This window comes from Protobothrops mucrosquamatus, unplaced genomic scaffold (assembly GCF_001527695.2).
Source record: "Protobothrops mucrosquamatus isolate PMUCROS unplaced genomic scaffold, P.Mucros_1.0 scaffold1652, whole genome shotgun sequence".
NCBI classification, from domain to species: Eukaryota; Metazoa; Chordata; class Lepidosauria; order Squamata; family Viperidae; genus Protobothrops; species Protobothrops mucrosquamatus.
Window position 1 is genome coordinate 125,154 of NW_015387809.1, and position 22,108 is coordinate 147,261.

The 22,108-nt window shown below is 37.0% G+C and overlaps 1 protein-coding gene across 1 annotated transcript in view; it reads left to right on the forward strand.

Moving 5' to 3' along the window:
- Positions 1–22,108, forward strand: part of PARVA (parvin alpha) — a 78,800-nt gene that overhangs the window by 26,894 nt on the left and 29,798 nt on the right. The gene's annotated exons all lie outside the window — the stretch shown is intronic.

The window sequence follows — 22,108 nt, forward strand, 5'->3', positions numbered from 1 at the left end:
TTATTATTATTATTATTATTATTATTATTATTATTATTATTATTATTATTATTATTATTATTATTATTATTATTATTATTATTATTATTTTAATTTCTTAGTTTGAATGTCAGTTATATCCAAGAGTCAACGTTTCTTCAGTTATGCCATCTATGCCTGCAGCCTTACCGTTTCTTACTAGTCTCAGAGCATATATAACTTCTTTTTCATCCACCTTTTTTGGTCACTAAAAATATAGAACATTCATTTTATTTTCACTTCGACATAGGATTGCATACAGGAATATTCCAAGAACTGCTAATCTATGTCTTTATTTGTGGAGCAATAGAAAACTTAAAGGAGAGTCTTACAGAAATAGTCAAGATATAAATTTAGCCTGCAATCTTATCCTCCTTGGACCCTACTGAATTTAGTAGTGATTATGGAATAAACATTTATAGAAATTCTAAATTTACAAATGTTATTCTGATTACAGTAGAACAAAAGAAATAGAAGAGAAAACATAAGTTATTTCCCTTTTGATGGAGTATTATCCAACTTGTTTGGTGCCAAAAACTAATGGATTCTTTTACCGGAAATTGAAAATTAAAGAGGATGAATCAGTATAACATTCAAGGTTTTATAATATGCATTTGACTTAAATAATGAATGTTAAATCCAGAGACAGCCAATCAGCTGCAATATTTCTTGGCAATAATCTTTCTCACTCACACTCTTTTAATAACAATTTTTATGTCATTAAATAATCGGAATGTCAAAATAGAGACTGAAGTAGTCTTTGAAAGGGGAAACAAATTAAAGCATCTTACTAACAATGAGAATAAGTTTAAAATATGTACATTTCCATTTTAAAACACAAAATCATACTTCTAGAAAGGAATAAGCCGAACTGCCTGTAATATAATAGTGCATTTCTTTAATATCAGGTACAACAGAACAAGTTTTGCAAGTTTTTTAATAAAAAAATTAAAAGTTATTGAATTACTGAGTATTAGGTTCACCATGAAAGATAGGAGCAGGACAATTTTGCATTCAAACTCTACTGTAAGGAAGGGGAGAGAGAAATCAATATTTTGATGCTGCTAGAAAGGCAGAATTCAATTGTATTCAAACTAGAGAAAACAAATTACATTTGGAAAATGTAAAAATTGTATAACAAGAATGATCTCTCCTGGGTAAAAGTCTAAGAAACATGCAGGAATGGAAAACTCTTGGCAAGACAAAAAATAAATAATTTTTTTTTAGATACAACTCCATTAAAGGAATATAACCGTGAAATACATAGTTGTTAGATCTGACAGTATTTCAGTAATCGTATGTGATTTGTATACACTAGAATATGATGGGTTATTTCCCGGTGGTGTTAATTATATTTAGCTGACATAGAAACCAGTGGAATATTAGTCATGACAAATGCAAATTAATTTCAATGAAATTTAATGTAAGTACTTTAATTCGAGATGAATTCTAGATGGTTACGTATAAAGTAAGAGCGTGTCAAGGTTGTTTTTTTTCATTTTCCAACTGGTATTTTACTAATTTCACTCTTGACAAATAAACATGTGACATGATCTAAAATTCTAATGTATAATGCATAGGTAGTCCTTGACTTATGATCACAATTGAGCCCAAAATTTCCGTTGCTAAGCGAGATAATTGTTAAGTAAGTTTTACCCCATTTCACAATCTTTCTTGCCACAGTTGTTCAGTGAATCACTGCAGTTGTTAAGTTAGTAACACTGTAAAGCAGAGGTCCCCAACCTTCAGTCCAGCACCAGTCCGCTGCATGCCAACAACCGAGCCATGTAGACAAAGCCCCATCTGAGGGATGCAGGCAGCACACAAAACCACACACACACCGGTCTGCGGAAAAACCTCTGTCCATGGAACCAGTTCCTGGTGCCCAAAAGGTTGAGGACCACTGCTGTAAAGTGAATCTGGCTTCTCCATTGACTTTGTTTGTCAGAAATTTGCAAAAGGTGTTCACATGATCCTGGGTCACTGCAGCCGTCATAGCCAGTTGCCAAGCGACCAAATTTTGACCACGTGACCATGGGAATGCTGCAGTGGTTCTAAGCGTAAGTGCCATAAGTCACTTTTTCAGTCCTGTTGTGACTTTGAACAAATTGAGGACTACCTGTAAATCTCCTCATACTTTCCATTAAATAAAAAAGTTCCTAATTATGACTTTTAAAATATTAAATTAATTCAAATTTGAAAGTGAATACTAATCAGTAAAGGTTTGATGCAACTACAACTCTCATTTATAATTGTAAAACATATATTCAAATGCAAATTGTTTATCCAATCTGGAAGGGGACACACATACTGTACACACGCACAACTGTGTACATTCAGTTAACATCTGGGTAAGGGGATTAATATAAATATCATTTAGTAAAAAGAAAAGGGAGGACAAGGGCTAACATTAACACTGCAAAACTCAGTAGGTGGAAAAAGAGGCAGTTTAAGCAGAATGTTTATGTGGAAACCAGATATGGCCATGTTTGTGTTTAATGTAGCCATAGGGACCTAAAGCTAAACAAGCCCAATGAATGTGAAAAATCCCCTTTGTATTCCAGTTAATGTTCAGAGAAAATGTATAAGATCAGATTTAACCCTTGCTTCTTTCCCCGTTGAAACAAAATTTGAAAGAAAATAGGAAAAAGAGAAGTTATGAAACTGTCAAAGTATGCTTTCTCATTTTCTTTAACAAAGTTATTAAATTGAGAAAAAAGAGTCTTTGGAGCCAAATTCTGCTCTTTTGTCCAGGCAGCCAGAGTTTGTACAGCTGCCTGATTTGTGGAGATAACGTTTAACTCTTTTCTTGCAAAATTAGAAAGAAGGTCTTTTCAGATGGGGCTTATGTGTTTCTGAAACAAAGATTCCAGTGATCTATTTTACTTTAATTGTTTTGGAAAACGTTTTGAGGCAGATTCAGCTGTGACAACAAGCCACAGCTTGATCCTAGTTCGAAATGATATCCCATAGAGGAAAATGGGTGAACCTGTCTATGTGTGAGAGGGAGGGAGGGAGGGAGGGAGGGAGGGAGAGAGAGAGAGAGAGAGAGAGAGAGAGAGAGAGAGAGAGAGAGAGAGAGAGAGAATATTCATTCGACTCCTCTTTTTACTCATTCAATTACTTAGAAAAATGTTCCCTCCTTTTAATTATAAAGCTGCAGTAATACACAGTAAATTCCCTATAAAAGGAGCCAGCATAGTCCAAAAGAACTGAAGAAATGTTTTCCAGCAGCTTATAGGGCAGTACAGGAAAAGAGGAATAAGGACAAAAGGTCCTGGTAAGCTATGCACTCTGGCTACCTGGAAATGATTGGAATAAGTAAAACATCTCTTATTGAATGTTCATATTTTACTCCAAGGAGTTAAACGTTTGGAACAGGACTAGATGAGCCAGATGGTCTTTAGCTGTAACATTGTTCATATTGTTTAGATTACCATGTTGCAAGTACAGCGCCTAATTTACCTTTTATGGGAAAAAGCGTGGAAAATTGACCACAGATGTACATAACCAGGAATGATGGCTGAGTAACACTTACCAAACCTCCCTAACAGACTTGATCCCACAGATAAAGAGCGAATACTGAAATGTTGGCAAATGCTGCAAGAGAATTCTCTAACATTGCCTATTTAAGTCTTTGCTTTAGAGCCTTGAACTTAAGTGTTAGGTCTGAAATAAATCAGATGTGATTTGTTTCACTCTTACGCTTTCACATTTCATTCCTTTATGCATCCTCGTGTGTGTGTATAGAACATGATTCATATAAAGCTTACATAAATTATTCCTCTCCCCTGCCCTTTTTAAAGTAGGCAGGCTGAGAAGCCAAGTGAATTGACTTCAAGCGCAGCTCCTAATTAAAAAGAAAGGGTATGGTTCAGGACTTTTTTTTTTTTGTGCTGTGTAACAGAAAGCATACACCTGCTATTAATATAGCTTTGATTTCAATCAGAAGCTAAGCTTGTGCCAAACCAATTAGGCAGACTATTGCTTATTTTTAGTCATAGGTTTCTGGATTTGTACTATAAGTTCAAAAACCTATCTGAATAAAACTGTTTTCCCCTCCCCCACTTAGATGGGATCAAACCTCGATTCTGAGATTTTTAAAGGCATAAATGAGAAACACAAATGAAAAGCTGTGCACTTTGTTTTGTAAAGTCCTTTTGTCTCTTATCATTTTCCTTTGTATCCTTCATTTCCTTACTGATGGTTAATGTCAGGTCATTTACTTCTGGCTGGAGGTTTCCCTTTTGGACTGCATTTGCATGCAGGTGCTCCTCCAAGAGCCCAGCTGTTCAAACTTGCCTAACCCTTTGGGAGTTGCTCCGGCCAAATTTATCAACTTCTTTCAGAGGCGAGAGCCACCGAGGGTAAGAATCCCAAGGGAGCATGGGCAAATGGAAACTGAATGAGAGAAACTCTCAGCACAGGCTAAACAGATTGTTTGTATTTATCCAGGCATGAAGCACCATTCAGAAACCAAACCTTCATCTATGAGCAAGGCAGATATCTCAAAAAAGTAAGCCAATCTGCATATTATAAATCAAGGCACATGTGATATATGAACCATAAGAGGATTAAATGAAAATTGTTCCAGAAGAAATGATTTCAAGATCAAAACTCAATAGCAATGTCTGAAAGAAACCAAAATCTTTCCCATTTAACTTGTTTTTATTGTAAACACTTTTATTTCTTGCCTTATTTTTTTTTTAAAGCTGAGCTAATAAAAAGACTGTTACAGAAATTAAAACAGCACAGCTTGGCAGTGCTTCAGAAGGACAAAAAGATGCGTCAGAATGGGGGTGTATGAAAATGTGGCCCCTGCCTTTAACCCCCTACTGTAGTCACACCTTTTCCTGGGATTGCAACTAGCACATAATCCCAGGAAAATGTGCACCTGATTTAAAGAGCTTCACATGGACACCTGTTACTTTCATGTTCCCTACAGTGCTTCGGCCATATTTTTTTTTTCCAATCTGTAATGCTGCATATCTCACTATTCTTTTTTCCTAATCATAATCATTTTAACATGCTGTATTTAACATAGCATACAGTGGATTTTTGTGAGTAAAATAATGCGAAGATAATAATATTAAAAATGTTTAATCACACCTTTTTCCTAGAAGGTGAGTGTGAACCAGGAGCTAAAGGTACTAGAATCAAGGCAACAAATGTACTTGGAAATATATGCACCAACACACACTTTTTAATATAATTTTATTGGTGCAACATCCTTTTTTACAGTAGTCAAACCATCTGTTTATTATGTAGACCAACTCCCAAATAATTTTACTTTCAAAACATTGGCCTGACTACTTCTTTGCATACTAGATTGTACTAGGCCAGGGGTAGGCAACCTTAGCTCTTTTATGACTCGTGGACTTCAACTCCCATGCTGGCTCAGGAATTCTGGGAGTTGAAGTCCACGAGTCATAAAAGAGCCAAGGTTGCCTACCCCTGTACTTGGCCAACTCTGATTCAGTCATTCCCAGAGCACCTGTTCTTTTTTACTCATCATTAAGAGGGAACTATTACCTCACCACTGTTTCACTTCCTATTTGCCATCTTAACTTGTTCTTTTGACTTTTTGCTGCCCTCTATCTAAAACCCTTAATCTTCTCAGGTGCAGGCTGCCTTAGTTTGCATCCATTACCATTCAGCTTTTTTTTGTTTTTTGGTCTCATTGCAGGTTCCTGTTGGGTTTTCTGTACCCTCTAGAGCAGGGGTAGGCAACCTTGGCTCTTTTATGACTCGTGGACTTCAACTCCCAGAATTCCTGAGCCAGCCATGCTGGCTCAGGAATTCTGGGAGTTGAAGTCCACGAGTCATAAAAGAGCCAAGGTTACCTACCCCTGCCCTAGAGCATGGATATGAAACTGCTGGCCGGCAGCCGGTTGCATCATATGGAGGCTGCGCCCACCCCAACTCCGGCAATGCAAAAAAAGTTGTGATACGTCACGACACATGACATGACGAGTTTGACACCCATGCTCTAGAGGGTCAGGGTTTTGCAAACACTATTTTAAGGTTGTCTGTCCGTGTTACTTTAACATAGTAGTTGTGTTCATTGGGTGATGACTTAAGCAGCTGGGAATGAAGATTTTTTTTTTAAAAAATGGCAGTTTGCATTTTACCTATTTTACATGTTTTGTGAAAACAATCTGGAAATAGATATTTTCCCCTCCATTGTAACAAAAGTTGCTTAATCTGAAAATGAAAGCAGATCTGTTCTTCCCAAATTCAAGGAGATGGAACCCATTAGTATTAAACTACAACTCCCAGCATGCTGGTTGATGTTACTAAAGTGGAGTCCTTAATCTTCTCTGAGCTTGGTTGTTTGCTTGCAGACATTTCATTACCAGACTAGGTAACATCATCAGTGCAAGCAAATAATCAAGCTCAGAGATCATCAAGAATTCCATAGCTCAACCCTGGGCTACATATATTCTTTTCTGTTGTTACTAAAGTATTGTGTAGCAGTATCTGGAAAGCCATCTGTGTAGGAGATGACTCAGTTGATCCTGAGGGTGGGATGAAATGTATCATCAGTTTGGAATTGTTATGCACCCGTAAGAGACCTAAGTCCAGTTCCCCCCACTTATTCCTATGTGGCATCAATTTGCCTTGATCGTTAGTAGATCAGATTCTTGTGTATAGATTGCATGGAATAAACTCATAGTGCTTTTGAATTCTATCCTTATCTCTTGATTTCCTGCACCTGACAACCTGTTTCTGAGCCATAGGAAATTAAAGTTAGGAACCATAAAATATGAGGTTTTAGTAATGACATTTAAAATTGTAAGGCCCTTACACGTTATCTGGCCAGCCCAAACAATACAACAGTGACTGCTTTCACTGGTATCCACTGCCACCAACTCCTTTTTTTTCCTTTTTAAATGAGAGATAACAGAGCAAGACTTTGAATTATCCAGAATAAACAACATATACTCACATAGCATCTCTCTGCCTACTTACTGCATGTAGATTATATTATTGTTAGAAGATTTTATTCCATGCTGAAATGGGTCCTCTCTGTCTTCCCCGTGTCACATTACTCCCAGGAAATCTCCAAGAACAAAAACATTTAGCAAGATCTTTTCTGCCTATTTAGCAATAGCAATAGCACTTAGACTTATATACCGCTTCACTGTGCTTTACAGCCCTCTCCGAGCGGTTTGCAGAGTCAGCCTTTTGCCCCCAACAGTCTGGGTCCTCATTTTACCGACCTTGGAAGGATGGAAGACTGAGTCAACCTTGAGCTGGTGAGAATCGAACTGCCGAACTGCAGGCAGTCAGCAGAAGTAGCCTGCAGTATTTCATTCTAACCACCGCGCCACCACGGCTCATAACTTCATAACAGGCCGCCCAACCAAACAGAGGAAATAGATGAACTTTTTGCTAGTCAGCTAACTAAGGTATGTAGGAAGCACATCACAATAGTAATGGGGGACTTTAACTACCCTGACATTAACTGGGAGACAAACTCTGCAACAAGTGGAAGATCAAACAGATTCCTGACAAACCTAGCAGACAATTTTGTTTCCCAAAAAGTCAAGAAGGGAACTAGGGGATTAGCCATTTTGGATCTAATTCTCACTAACAGAGATGAAATGATAGAAGGTGTTGAAGCCAAGGAACCCTGGGAGGAAGTGATCATGCAATATTGGAATTCAACATTATGGAAGCACAAGCAATAGAAAACAGTCAAACTAGAGTCTTGGACTTTAAGAGAGCTAATTTCAATAAACTTAGAGAGGGCTTGGGAAGGATTCCATGGATGAGAATCCTCAAGGGGAAAACAACCCAAGAAGCTTGGGAAATTTTGAAAAGTGAGATAATAAAAGCCCAGTCCAGCACAATACCAACAAAGAGGAAAAATAACAGCTCTCAAAAGAAACCAGCATGGCTGCATAAAGAACTCTCTGATAAATTGAAAGATAAAAAGGACAAGTATAGAAAGTGGAAAGAGGGGCACATAAATAAGTCAGAATATCAACAAATAGCCCGAGCCTGCAAAGATGAAGTGAGGAAAGCTAAGGCTCAAAATGAACTAAGGCTTGCGACCAAAGTCAAAAATAACAAAAAAAAGCTTCTTTCAACATGTAAAAAACAAGAAAAAAGTGAAGGAAACGATTGGTCCATTAGTGGGGGAAAGTGGCAAGAAGATGACAAGCAACAGGGAGAAAGCAGAACTATTTAACTCGTTTTTTGAATCTGTCTTTACACAAAGGGAAAAAACAGACCGACCTACCAAAAATAGTGCCATAAAAAACAGAATAGAAACGCAAGTTAAGATAGGCAAGAAAACGGTAGGAGAGCACCTGTCCAGCCTAGACGAGTTCAAATCACTAGGACCAGATGGATTACACCCAGGGTTCTCAAGGAACTGGCAGATGTGATCTCAGAATCATTGAACTATATTTTTCAGAGATCCTGGAGCACTGGGGAACTACTGGAGGACTGGAAAAGAGCTGATGTAGTTCCCATCTTCAAAAAAGGGGAAAAAATGGACCCAGGAAATTACAGACCTATCAGCCTGATCTCAATACCTGGGAGGATTCTGGAAAAGATAATCAAACAACGAATCAGCGAACACCTAGAGGCAAACAAAGTCATTACTAAAAGCCAACATGGGTTTGTCAAAAACAGATCATGCCAGACAAATCTTATTGCATTCTTTGACCAAGTGACAAAATTAGTGGATCAGAGGAATGCTGTGGATATAATTTACTTGGACTTCAGTAAGGCATTTGATAAAGTAGATCACAACCTACTATTTGATAAGATAGAAAAATGTGGGTTAGACAGCATCACCACCAGATGGATCCGTAGCTGGCTGACTGGCCGTACTCAGCGTGTGGTCCTCAATGGAACCGCATCTACATGGAGGGAATGTGTGTAGTGGGGTGCCCCAGGGCTCTGTTCTGGGCCCAGTGCTCTTCAACATTTTCATCAATGATTTGGACGAGGGGATAAATGGGGAAATCATCAAATTTGCAGACAACACCAAGCTGGCAGGAATAGCCAATACTCCAGAAGACAGGCTTAGGATACAGGAGGATCTGGACAGACTTGGACACTGGGCGCTATCTAACAAAATGAAATTCAATGGTGAAAAAAGTAAGGTTCTACATTTAGGCAAGAAAAACCAAATGTACAGGTATAGTATAGGGGGTACCTTGCTCAATAGTAATAACTGTGAGAGGGACCTCAGAGTCCTAGTGGACAATCACTTAAATATGAGCCAGCAGTGTTCTGCAGCTGCCAAAAAGGCCAACACAGTGCTGGGCTGCATTAACAGAGGGATAGAATCAAGATCACGTGAGGTATTAATACCACTTTACAATGCCTTGGTAAGATTATTATTATTATTATTATTATTATTATTATTATTATTATTATTATTATTATTATTAATTGCATTTATATCCCGCCCTTCTCCTTTCGGACTCAGGGCGGCTGACAAATTAGATAAAATACTAACATATATACATATTATGCTTAATTAAAAATTTAATTAAAACGAAATATTTGAATATGTCCAATTAAAAGTAATTAAAACCCCTATAAAATCCCCTAGGCCAGTCCCGCTTGCTGGAACAACCACGTNGGAGGCTAAAGCATATAAGGAAAGGCTGCTGGAATTGGGTATGTCTAGTTTAATGAAGAGAAGGACGAGGGGGGACATGATAGCAGTGTTCCAATATCTCAGGGGCTGCCACAAAGAAGAGGGAGTCAAGCTATTTTCCAAGGCGCCTGAAGGCAGGACAAGAAGCAACGGATGGAAACTAATCAAGGAGAGAAGCAACTTAGAACTAAGGAGAAACTTCCTGACAGTTAAAACAATTAACCAGTGGAACAACCTGCCTCCAGAAGTGGTGAATGCTCCAACACTGGAAGTTTTTAAGAAGAGACTGGACAGCCATTTGTCTGAAATGGTATAGGGTTTCCTGCCTGAGCAGGGGGTTGGACTAGATGACCTCCAAGGTCCCTTCTAATATTATTATTATTATTATTATTATTATTATTATTATTATTATTATTATTATTATTATTATTATTATTATTATTATTATTATTATTATTATAACTTCAAAAGGAGGTTGAAATTCCATTTGAGAATTTGGTCAACCGTCCAAGAATAGTAGAAGATAGGAAGATAGGAAATTTTGGTTTTATTTATTTAGAAGATATATATATATATATATATATCTTCTAATGTAGAAGGTTGCCTGCTCAGAGATCCCATACAAAAAACCTTGATACTTGAGGGAAAATGCTTCTACTAGTTTGAACCTAACAAAATATTATGGTCTGCAAACTGAGGCTGGGGAGAAATCTGCAGTGAACATTCTGACTTTGGAATGTTTCTCTCAGAAAGTTGCCAGGCACCAGTACTGGTTTCATTTCGGTACCGGGAGAATGTTTAGGTATTATTTTTGCAATCAGAACTTAAAAGTTAGTGGACCCTATTATTCTTTGTAAAAAAACTGTGTCTCTATTACTTTATTATAGTTACTGACATTTAATTAAGTATTGTGATTTTCATTTCACTTCATTTTATTACATACTTTACGGATTTTAATCCACCTTGAATTATTTGGAGTATGTGGAATTGTGGGCTCTGTACAAGTAGTTCTCAACTTACAACAGTTCATTTAGTGACCGTTCAAAGTTAAAATGGAACTGAAAAAAGTAACTTAAGACTGTTTTTCACACTTATGACCATTGCAGCATCTTTATGGTCAAAATTCAGACTCTTGGCAATTGACTTATATTTATGACAGTTGCAGTGTCCTGGACTCATGTGGTCACATTTATGACCTTCCAAGCAAGTAAAGTCAATGTGGAGGTCAGATCACTTAACAGCCATGTCACTAACATAACAACTGCAGTGATTCACTTAACAACTTCGGCAAGAAAGGTCGTAAAATGTAGCAAAATTCACTTAACAAATGTCTTACTTAGCAACAGAAGTTTTGGGCTCAATTGTGGTTGTAAATTGGGGACTACCTGTATATATGTGTATATACACCTATATATCAATATATCCATCTTCAAACAAAGTTAGAATGCATTCCATTATAAGTGTGTGTGTGTGTGTGTGTGTGTGTGGATGGAGGACGGACAGACAGACACAGACAGACAGACAGACACAGTAGATAGTAGTGCTGGATATAAAACAAAGAATAGCATAACCTAATTACAAAATTTTATACAGTAAATAAAGATAGAGTTCCAAATCTATCTATTTACTGCATGCATTATGCTGTTCTTTGTTTTATATCCAGCAGTTCAGAAACAACTGATTACACCCAGAGCTCTGAAGGAGCTGGCAGATGTTATTTCAGAACCATTGCACCACATCTTTCAAAAATCCTGGAGCACCGGGTAAATACCCGAGGATTGGAAAAGGGCTGATGTGGTTCCCATCTTCACAAAAGGAAAAAAAAACCAGACCCAGGAAACTACAGACCAGTCAGTCTAATATCAATACCTGGGAAGATCCTGGAAAAGATAATTTAAAAAACAGATCTGTGAACAACCAGAAGCAAACAAAGTTATAACTAATAGCCAGTACGGGTTTGTCAAAAACAGATCATGCCAAACCAATCTTATTTCATTCTTCGATAAAGTGACTAAACTAATAGACCAGCAAAATACTGTGGATGTAGTATACTTTAGACTTCAGTAAGGCATTTAATAAAGTAGACCACAACCTACTCCTTGGTAAGCTAGAAAAAGGTGGAATAGGCAACATCACCACCTGATGGATCTGTAGCTGGCTGGCAAACCATACTCAACGAGTAGTCCTCAACGGCACTACTTCCACATGTAGTAAGCAGTGGGGTAGGCCCAGTCTTAGGCCCAGTACTCTTCAATATCTTCATCAATGACTTAGATGAGGGAATTGAAGGGGAACTCATCAAATTTGCAGATGACACCAAACTAGCAGGAGAAGCCAACACCCCAGGATCCAAAAAGATCTTGACAAACTTGAACCCTGTCCAACAAAATGAGTTTCAATGTGGAGAAAAGCAAAGTTTTACATTTAGGTAGGAAAAATCAAAGGCACAAGTACAGACTGGGTAAGACCTGGCTTAAAAACAGTAACTGTGAGAGGGACCTTGGAGTCCTGATGGATGATCACTTGACCATGAGCCAGCAGTGTGCAGCAGCAACCAAAAAAGCAAATACAATCCTGGGTTGTATAAACAGAGGCATAGAATCAAGATCACACGAAGTTTTAGTATCGCTTTATAAAACCCTAGTAAGACCACACCTGGAATACTGCAGCCTATTTTGGTCATCATATTACAAAAAAGAAGTTGAGAGTTTGGGAAAAATTCAGAGAACAGCAATTAAAATGATCAAAGGCCAGGAGACTAAAACATACGAAAAATGGCTGCAGGACTTGGGTCTGGCTAGTCTAAAGAAAAGAAGAAATAGGGGAGACATGATAGCGGTATTCCAGTACTTGAGGGGCTGCCACAAAGAAGAGGGGGTCACGTTATTCACCAAAGCACCAGAGGGCAGGACAAGAAACAATGGTTGAAAACTGAACAAAGAAGCAACCTAGAATTAAGGAGAAACTTCCTGACAGTGAGGACAATTAACCAGTGGAACAGCTTGCCTCCAGAAATCGTGGGCACTCAATCACTGGAGATTTTTTAAGAGGCTAGACAGTCACTTGTCTGAGATGGTATACAGTAGATTCTCCTGCTTGAGCGGGGGGCTGGATTAGAAGACCTCCAAGGTCCTTTCCAGCTCTATTCTAATTCAGATGTCTGAGAAACTATAATTCTTGGAGCTATTTCATATGGCTACAACATGAAATTGGATGAATGAACCTTTTATATTCCCTTGTGCCTTACTACCATGAGCAAACAGACACCAACAATGAAATTATTAAAAAAAACTCCTGGGGAAAGTCTACTTATATAATGGAAATTATGATGAGAGCATCTTCCTATATCAAGAATAACTTGCATGTGTGTAACCAGCCTGAGATTGCTGCCAAGATTAAAGGTTTGAGCTAATGCACATAGTCTAACTAAAATGTATGTGTGCACAGAGAAAACGTTAGGTACAAACCATGAATGGAAAGCTTTTCTCCAATTCAACATTCATTCAACATGCTGAATTATTAATACCACTTAGAATATTGATAAGTTGTTATAAGATTGTTGTTAGAGGCAACAATCTTTTGCATGTTCCATCTGGTAACATTTCATCAGAAACAAAAAGAAACAAAGGACAAAACAAAAGAATTTTGAAACTAGACAGTGGAACTAGTGGTGGTAACAGAATAGACCCTTTAGTTGTCTCCTAGAGCAGGGGTCTTCAAACTTGGCCCTTTTATGACTTGTGGACTTCAACTCTCAGGAATTCTGGGAGTTGAAGTCCACAAATCATAAAATGACCAAGTTTGAAGACCCCTGTCCTAGAGTTATTGTAATCTCACTTGATTTGTGAAGAACAAAAAAATAAGAAGCAAAATAGACCCATAACGAGGAAGGTATGCAAAAGATAAATAATCCTTAGCAGAGAGGAAAAAAATAGAAGCTGCTGGAGTTGCCAATAGCTTAGAAAGTTCCAAATACAGTCTTAGAACAAGATTGGAAAACAGGCAGAATATGGTTTCTGGAATTATTTCCAACTTGTTTATCATCAGTGGATGTATTTTTGTCTAGGTGTAATAAGTATATGCCCTTGTAAGCATGTGACAAAGAAGGAGAAAGGGGACTTAAGAGTGGAAGAGCTTGCTGTCCTATATGGATATATTGAGAAAAAAAATAGGATTTTGCATTCACTCCCAGTTTGTTAACCAGATTCAACCAATTTTCAAACCTTACATTTCTTTTGGTAGCTTCTCCAAATCTGGTTCATACTCTGTTCTATTTTGGGTGAGGTCTCTGTAATTTCTTTCCAACATTTGTTGGGTAGGTCTAACAATGGTGTCCCATACCCTACTCAAGTGTATTTCCTGGGTAAGATTACTAAACAAGTCACATTTTTTCATTTAATAAAAAAGCTATCTCTTTATTACTTGCTGAAAAACCCACAAGTCATGTATTATGCTTCTTCCGTGACAAATTAAGATAAATAAGACGTGCTTGTTAGCAGTATTTTAAATATATTCCAGTACTCCTCTCTGCCCATTATCTGTACCTCATTTATATTCTAGTTTGTTTGTTATAACCACTCATACAACATACAGTATTGAAAATAAGATTGTAAACTATATGACTGAAACAGGGTTTGATGTGGCAATAAAAGTGATGAAGAATCTAATTAAAATTGTACTTTTTATTATTAATTATAACCATTATTAATAATTAATTATCAATTAAAAGGGTTTGTAGGGAAGACTGTGCCATATAGGCCTGCAGTGTAGCAGATCTAAAATTTTGTCCAAAATTTGCAGGCAAGAGCCACTGGATAGAGGCCTTTGGAGAGGGTTTAAGGTGGCCATTTGCGAGTATACAAAAACCCAACCTTTTAACTCGGGTTGCAGGTGTAACACCCAGAAATAAGGACAGGATTTCAATCATGAAGTTTCAATCATGAAATAAGAACCACCACCTTAACTTTTTTTTAGCACTGCCCCCATGGGCATCTCTTAAATTGGGGAATGTTTTTTTTTAAGGGATACGGAAGGTGAAGGCTACTTGGTTGTGTGCAGGGGCCTAAGGTCACAAACGGTTAAGGGCCCAGTTTCCTGAGTGTATTAACATCATTTAGTGCCTAAATAATAATAATAATAATAATAATAATAATAATAATAATAATAATAATAATAATAATAATAATAATATAAAAAGTTGGAAGGGACCTTGGAGGTCATCTAGTCCAGAGGTCCCCAACTTTTGGGGCAACGCAGACTGGAGGGTGCGTGGTTTTGTGTGCTGCCTGCATCCTGCAGATGGGGCTTTGCTTGTTTGTGAGGACCGGTTGCTGACATGCTGCGGCCCAGTACTGGTCCACGGACCGGGGGTTGGGGACCCCGATCTAACCCAACCTCCTGCTCAAGCAGGAAACCCTATACCATTTCAGACAAATGGCTGTCCAGTCTCTTCTTTAAAACTTCCGGTGTTGGAGCATTTGCAGCTTCTGTGGGCAAGTTGTTCTACTGATTAATTGTTCTAACTGTCAGGAAATTTCTCCTTAGTTCTAGGTTGCTCCTCTCAGATAACCAAAGAATAAAAGTCCTGTATTCTAATCAATTTTTATAAAAACTGAAGTGTAGAATATAAATGTGTGGATTAATAAATATGCATGAAATATTTTAATTGAACAGGACTAGGGTCCAGTGTTTAGCACTGACAAACAATGATCCAACAAATGTTTCTGGGCAATATCATAAAATTATTAGGACGTGTCATTGATAACCTGAATAAATACTTGCAGAATCTGTCTTAGCCACTAACCGCTTCTACATCTTCTGACAATGAATTTCTTGATTTTATTATACTTTATTTAAAAAATTGCTTCTTTTGTCTGTCACAAGGAAAAACAACTTCACTGAATGATTTCAACTACTTAATGTTAGATGAAATTATGAACATTTCAATTCATTCTTTACAACTCTGCTTGAAGTTTACCTCTGTTAAATTAAGTGTAAATCCTTATCTTCCTAATGAATTGATTGTCATGACTGCCCATTTCTGTACTCTTTCCAGGTTCCAAAACATTTTTGAATTGGACTGTATTTGAAAGTATTTCAGATATGGCAATTTATAGATTTAGATTGAAGGGATGCCATCAAATTTATATTTATTTTTTTTCTATTCATCTTAAATATAGCTAGTGTCCTGCTAGCTCTCATTAACAAGAACTATCCTGCAAAATTAACCTCAGATTTTATCAGTACATAATCCTCATGGGCAATTAATATTTGCAATAAAAGGGGCGGGGTGCGTATGAAACAAGCCAAAAGATCTGATTGTAGAGACAAAATGCAGTGCATTACACATAAGAAGCAACTTATTTATTAGCCGTGATAACTAAAAATAAATTTTATTTGCACTGAAATATTATAAACTATATACAAATATATCAATTAATTGATCATATTTCCAAAATGTAGATCTTAAATCTATTTTCAAGGTACATATTTTTATATTCTAAACTTTTAAAAAATGAAATGATTTTTAAAAATAGAAAAAGAATAAAATTTACCAAAATGTTGTACTTACAGGAAATATTTATAAAGACAATTAAATCATTGCTTGTGAGAATTTTTCAGTAAATGCAGTTCTTCTAGTTACTACTTTTCCCTTTTCCAGGAGAAAACGTTTCATAGATTTATTGTTGTAGAATACTATTGGTATTTCTCTTATTATGTTTAATATACAACACTATGTTTAAAATGATAAGAGCAAGCAGGCCCTACCACTCTAGCTAATGTATGTCTTCAAAACCATATTGGAAATTTGTTCTTTGAACAAGAACATCACCTATATTGATGCATCATTTGACCCTAGTCAAACTAGTGAAGAAATTATAAAAGATTATGTTTAACCATCTTCAGAATTCATTCTGGGAAGGGAAGGGAGGGAGGATTTTATGCCCTCCCTAAAATAATTTTTATTTTCACCATTTTATGGCTAAATACAATAGTGTGAATTTGATTTGTAAATCAAATTTCAAAGAGAGAATATTTGCCAGATTTCTTTAAAATAATCTTTATTTGCAAAATAATGAAAATGATACTAAATGGGCATATTGCTGTATATACATTGGAAGCACATTGCTTCTTGTGCAATTAGTGCTCTGAAGTATGTAGTGATTCAATTGGAAAATACACAATTTGGGGGGAAATATATTTTCTTTCCACCACTATCTGGATTTTCTCATGGCCTGGATAATTTTATCCTATTAACATCAAACATCTAGGTAACTTTAGAATCTTGCATCTGCATTATTTCTAGGAAGGCATAATGTAATTAGTAATGACAGTAATTGACATTATATGGTTTAATTAAATTTCCTCTTCAAGGAACAAACCCTTTTAACCAACCATTCCAGTCCTATTTCTATATTTATTTGTTATGTTACTAAAAGTGCTATACGGGAGATATTGTATGCATCAATTTTCACAAATTAACCAATTAGTATTATGTTACCTCTGAACTTCTGACCAGCAAAACCGTCTCACAAAGTTTTCACTCCTTACTGATAAAGTTTCAATTTTTAATTAAGATGCTAATTGGATGAGAGAGAAACATGTAAGAAATGGAAAGAACAGACTTCAAGTAAGATTGAGAGCTGTTGTTTTTTTTCTGCTTGAGACAGGGATATAGCTGTTGTTTTTTTTCTGCTTGAGACAGGGATATCATCGGAACATCTTGTACCCTAAATAAATGTGATAGAGGAAATTGAAATATTCAAATATCATAAATGTAATTCTACTCTGAAATTTTAGGTGAGATCATCTGGATGTTTCACCTTTGGAACTGATTATATAATTGATTTGCGATGATATGATTCAGAATTTTAAGAAGCCTTCCTTATGGAGCTCTGCAATTTTAACTGAGTTTTGGCACTTGTACTATTGTTATATATTGAGTTTAATCCCTTAAAATATAAAGTGAAAATGAAATATAGTAAGGCATTGGAAAAGACAGAACATAGAAGCAGAGTTTTCTCTCACATTGGCCTGCTCCTGCTCCCATTCCTGCTTTCTTGCAGCACCTGGTGTACCAGCACTCCAGCACAGTGAGGCTGGATATACTGAATAGCCTCCACCATCCCAGAGAGCAGTCAATGATAAGTATTGATATTAACACCAGACAAGTTCTCTCTACCACCACACTAGCACCTGGCAGGCCAGCACCTAGCAACTGATGAGAGGCTCAAGTCCATCATATACCAGCATATGTCATTGATATCATTGCTATTGCTACCACCAAAAGTTGGTTTCTGGATCTAGCCAATCAGCTCCATCTCTGACTTCCTCTCCAGCTCTTGGACCGTCTTTTATTCTGATTTTGAATGGTCTCTCACAGGACCATTCCCCATTCTCCTGCTAATTGCCACTGAAAGCTCTAGAAGCTTCAGAAGCTCCTCTGCTCCTTCCACAGCCTTCATCCCCCAACCCTCCCAAATATACTCAACCATTTAACTGCAGTGCCTGTTACCATCTCGCTTTGGCACCATGACAGAAAAAGAAAAAGGGGACTCAGTTGACTCTATCACATGATAAGATAAGATAAGGCAAGGCAGGGCAAGACGAGATGAGACGAGACGAGACGAGACGAGATAAGATAAGATAGCCTTTATTGTCATTTTTACTGTGGGCACACTGGCACACATTAAAATGAATTTCTGTTGCCTGCTCTCAAAAGTGTACACATACATAACACACATATAAACATGCTGTATACAACGTATGTATTTACCTACACCCTTACATATAAATCTCTCCATTATTGAGAGTAATGTGTGACAAATAGAGAAATGCAGAAAAGAGGGGGAAATCTCAGTTGCTTGAAGCTGCTCAGATTTCTCATAAACATGATTTTCAGAGAGAGGTTGCCGTCTCTGAAAAGAGAAGAAAAAGAAGGAAACCAAAGCAGGAAATTGTGTTATTAGTTTCCTCTTTCACTTTGCAGGTTTGTCCATTATTTGTCTTCAAGTGATGTACTGAGAACTACAAAGAATTAGGAGCGGGATCTCAAGATAGAGCCCAAATGTTGCATTACAATCAAAGAGCTCATATAGAGCCCAAATGTTGCATTACAATCAAAGAGCTCATTGACTATGCAAGTTTAGATGTAAATCGGTTTTTTTGAGCACGTCATAATTCATACATAATCTAAATCATTGGGGATGCTTGAAACATCACACTAAATCAAAGCACACGAATCAGTCAGGTATAGCATGTAGTTGTCTTATATTTACCTGAATGTCAGTGTGAAGATCTGCAGATTGGTCTGAAACTACTAAATAGAGTGAGGTACTTTTAAACCTCTTCTTCTGAGCGAGGGCATAAATAGGAAGGAAGAGGAGAAAAACAAAAGGCGTGCAAGAGAAAAAAAGCAGGGAATCCAGGAGAGAAGAAATGGATGGTTCTGATAGTCGTATTACGAGGGTAGATATTGATCAAGCAATGAAAAGAGAACTGGAGGGGAACGGAAGGGGAAAGGATGCTGCTGCTCCCTGGTTTCTCAGTATACGCACTCCCAGCCTTCACTGCTACTATAATAATCATCATCCTAATAAAATTTAATGATTGAAGAATTCTGTAAGCTAGTCGGATAAATGAGGTTGCATAGTATTTCAAACGTTCAGCTTTCCAGAATGAAATTTTGCCAAAATGAAACTGGCAAACTTTGTTTGCTCTGCAGATGGTGTACGAGTCTCCTGTGGTATCATATTAAATTATATAGGCAGTCAGTCAGCTCTATAATGCATTGAGCTTAGAGGTGCAATATGCATTGAGTGTTCTGTCAAGAAATGGACTCGAAAGCTAATACAGCTATGCAAGGCAGCAAAAGAGAGAGCTGTTAGGAAGAGGACTCCTTAGCTGTTAAAATGATGACTTGGATAGTGTACAATGGGATGTGGAGCCTTTTGCCTCAAAGGTAAGGGATGCTGCAATGCTTGCTGAATTATTTTTTTTTCAGGCTTATTGCTGTGACTGATTATCTGTCCAAAGGATTCGGATATTTTCCTTTGGTTGCTACATTTTAATTTTTCTGCTAGCTAATACTATTTTTATGTTGCATTACCTCGCTGTGATATTGTGGTAGTAACAAATATTGAGGTCAAGAGTTTAATGAAATTACCTCAAATAAAAGTACTGAAAAATGTGGGGGGGGGGTTTTCTCCTTTCCAAAGAAATATGGAATATTAAACCTAGCAACCTCAGATCAACAATAACTAAAATGCAGAGTCATACAAAAGAAACTTGGAAATAGGCATTTTTCATAATGTAGCCCCCCCCAATTCTGTCAAAATTGCTTCGTGTTTTAGAATAACAACATCTTTTTTTTATCACCAAGTACTTTTTTTTAAATTTCAGCTCTTCTTTATTCTGGGAATAGCTGACCTCTCACAGTTGTGTGTTATTGTTTCTGAACGTGTTTGGTGAGGTTTCCCAATACGAGGATCAGGAAGCCCTTTGAATGTGTTCAAGAGCTTCTGTTGTGAACAGCTGCATGTGTCCTTCATGCTTTAACACACACACACAAAAAAATATCAGGAAAATATATTGGATAACATATCATTGTGCGTCCCTGTTTATGGTATTTAAAGCTGAAGTTTTTAAAGAGTGAATTTCATAGCTTGAAAGAGAACAGTTGACAGTGATAACAGTTCTGCTACTGGTGTTAAATGATATGTGCTGAATGTGTACTCAGATTATTTCAGAATCGAAGTGGGTCGGATGCAAATCCTCATGAGCTGACCTCCCAAAGGGGTCATTTTACTGGAAATGGGAAAGGGTAATTTTTGCCAATCCCAACTTCTTCCGATGCTGACCTGGAGGGCTATGTGGTCCTCCAGAGAATATGAGAACTGGTACAAAAGCCTGCAGAGTAAAAGGAAAATTGGTCAAATTCTTCGTTGCTTTAGTACGGCTCTTATTCCTGCATTCCCGTTCACAGAAAGACTACCCTGGATACGACCTAGTAGGACTGTCAGAGATTCAGACCGAAAGACAAAATGTGATTCGGAAGACACACATGTGCATGTATAACACTATTGGAACCACCTGAAAACCAGCTGTGTCTTTTCTTGGGCTCACACTTTCCGCACAACCCCAGGAAAAAGTGTGCTTGGATATTGGTTTTTATGTCAGGTGTTATCTATGTACCCATGAACAATCCAATCCATATTTTGTCCTTTGGATCTGGCTCTCTCTTCAATCTTAATATTTAGAGCATTGAAACATAACCTGCACACTGTGGATTCAGGTTTTTTGTTTAAAAGACACACACATACCAATTATAAACACAGCTTTTCTATTTTATTATCTAGGATTTCTTCTCTCTTCTTCCCAAAATTCACTCAAATTGACCCAGCCAGTTTTGCCATTTGAGAATCAAGTCACGAAAGGCAAGGATTGGGGCCTCAGACTCCTAAAGCTTTTTCTTTTTAAATGATGGATTTCTTAGCCACTTTTGAAGACTGTAATTCCCCAAAGTGATTTATAATATAAAATAGACTGAGATCAGATAAAACAGGGTGTGGGTGTGACGGCATGTTAAAATAACTAGTTTAAATAAATACAAACAAAAGCAAATGCGCTTGAATCCTGTTTTAAAAATAATTTCTTTCACTTCCTACTTTTTTGTTCATCAGAGTGAAAGATGGATAAAGTAAATGTCTTCATTCTGAGCAGCCCTGAGAGGCAATCTAGTACAAGTTGAAAGCCCCCATCCTGCCCTATTGTTCCTGGTGGCATCACAGTTTTTGTTTTGTAACCTGTTTTCTGGTTTTACTATTGTCATTCCACTGATTTGTTATACTCTTTCATTATTTTAATCTTTCTGGAAGGGGCTTTAAACCAGTTGGATTGAAGCATTCAATCAATCAACTATTCATGCTTTCTCTCCCCCTCCCCAAAAGTTGTCATACCAATTTCAGGGTCCAATTTTTTTGTTGGCCTTTTACTCTGGGATGGTGAAAAGTTTCACTCAGCCTTTCCTACATAGTGTCTTCTAGATATAGTCAGCTTCAGCTTGGGTGTTTTAGTAGAAAACTGCGAGTTGAAATCCAGGACAACTGGGAGCTCCCAGAATGTGTAAAGATGGTTGAGGGATTTTCTAATTAATAGTATTTCTTTCGTGGTTATAGCAACATGCTGTCTTAGGTTATCTTTAGGGCAAGAATTTTTTAAGGGTTTGAGATTTCAAAAATTGCCCACTTCAAGCTTCTGGATCAGTACTTTATTGTGCAATCATACAGGAGTCATCCACTGTATGATTTCAGTATATGTTGTAAACCACTTGGAGTTGCTTTTGAGTCCAGCAGTATAGAAATATAATAATAATAATAATAATAATAATAATAATAATAATAATAATAATAATAATAATAATAATAATAATAATAATAATAATAATAATAATAATAATAATAATAA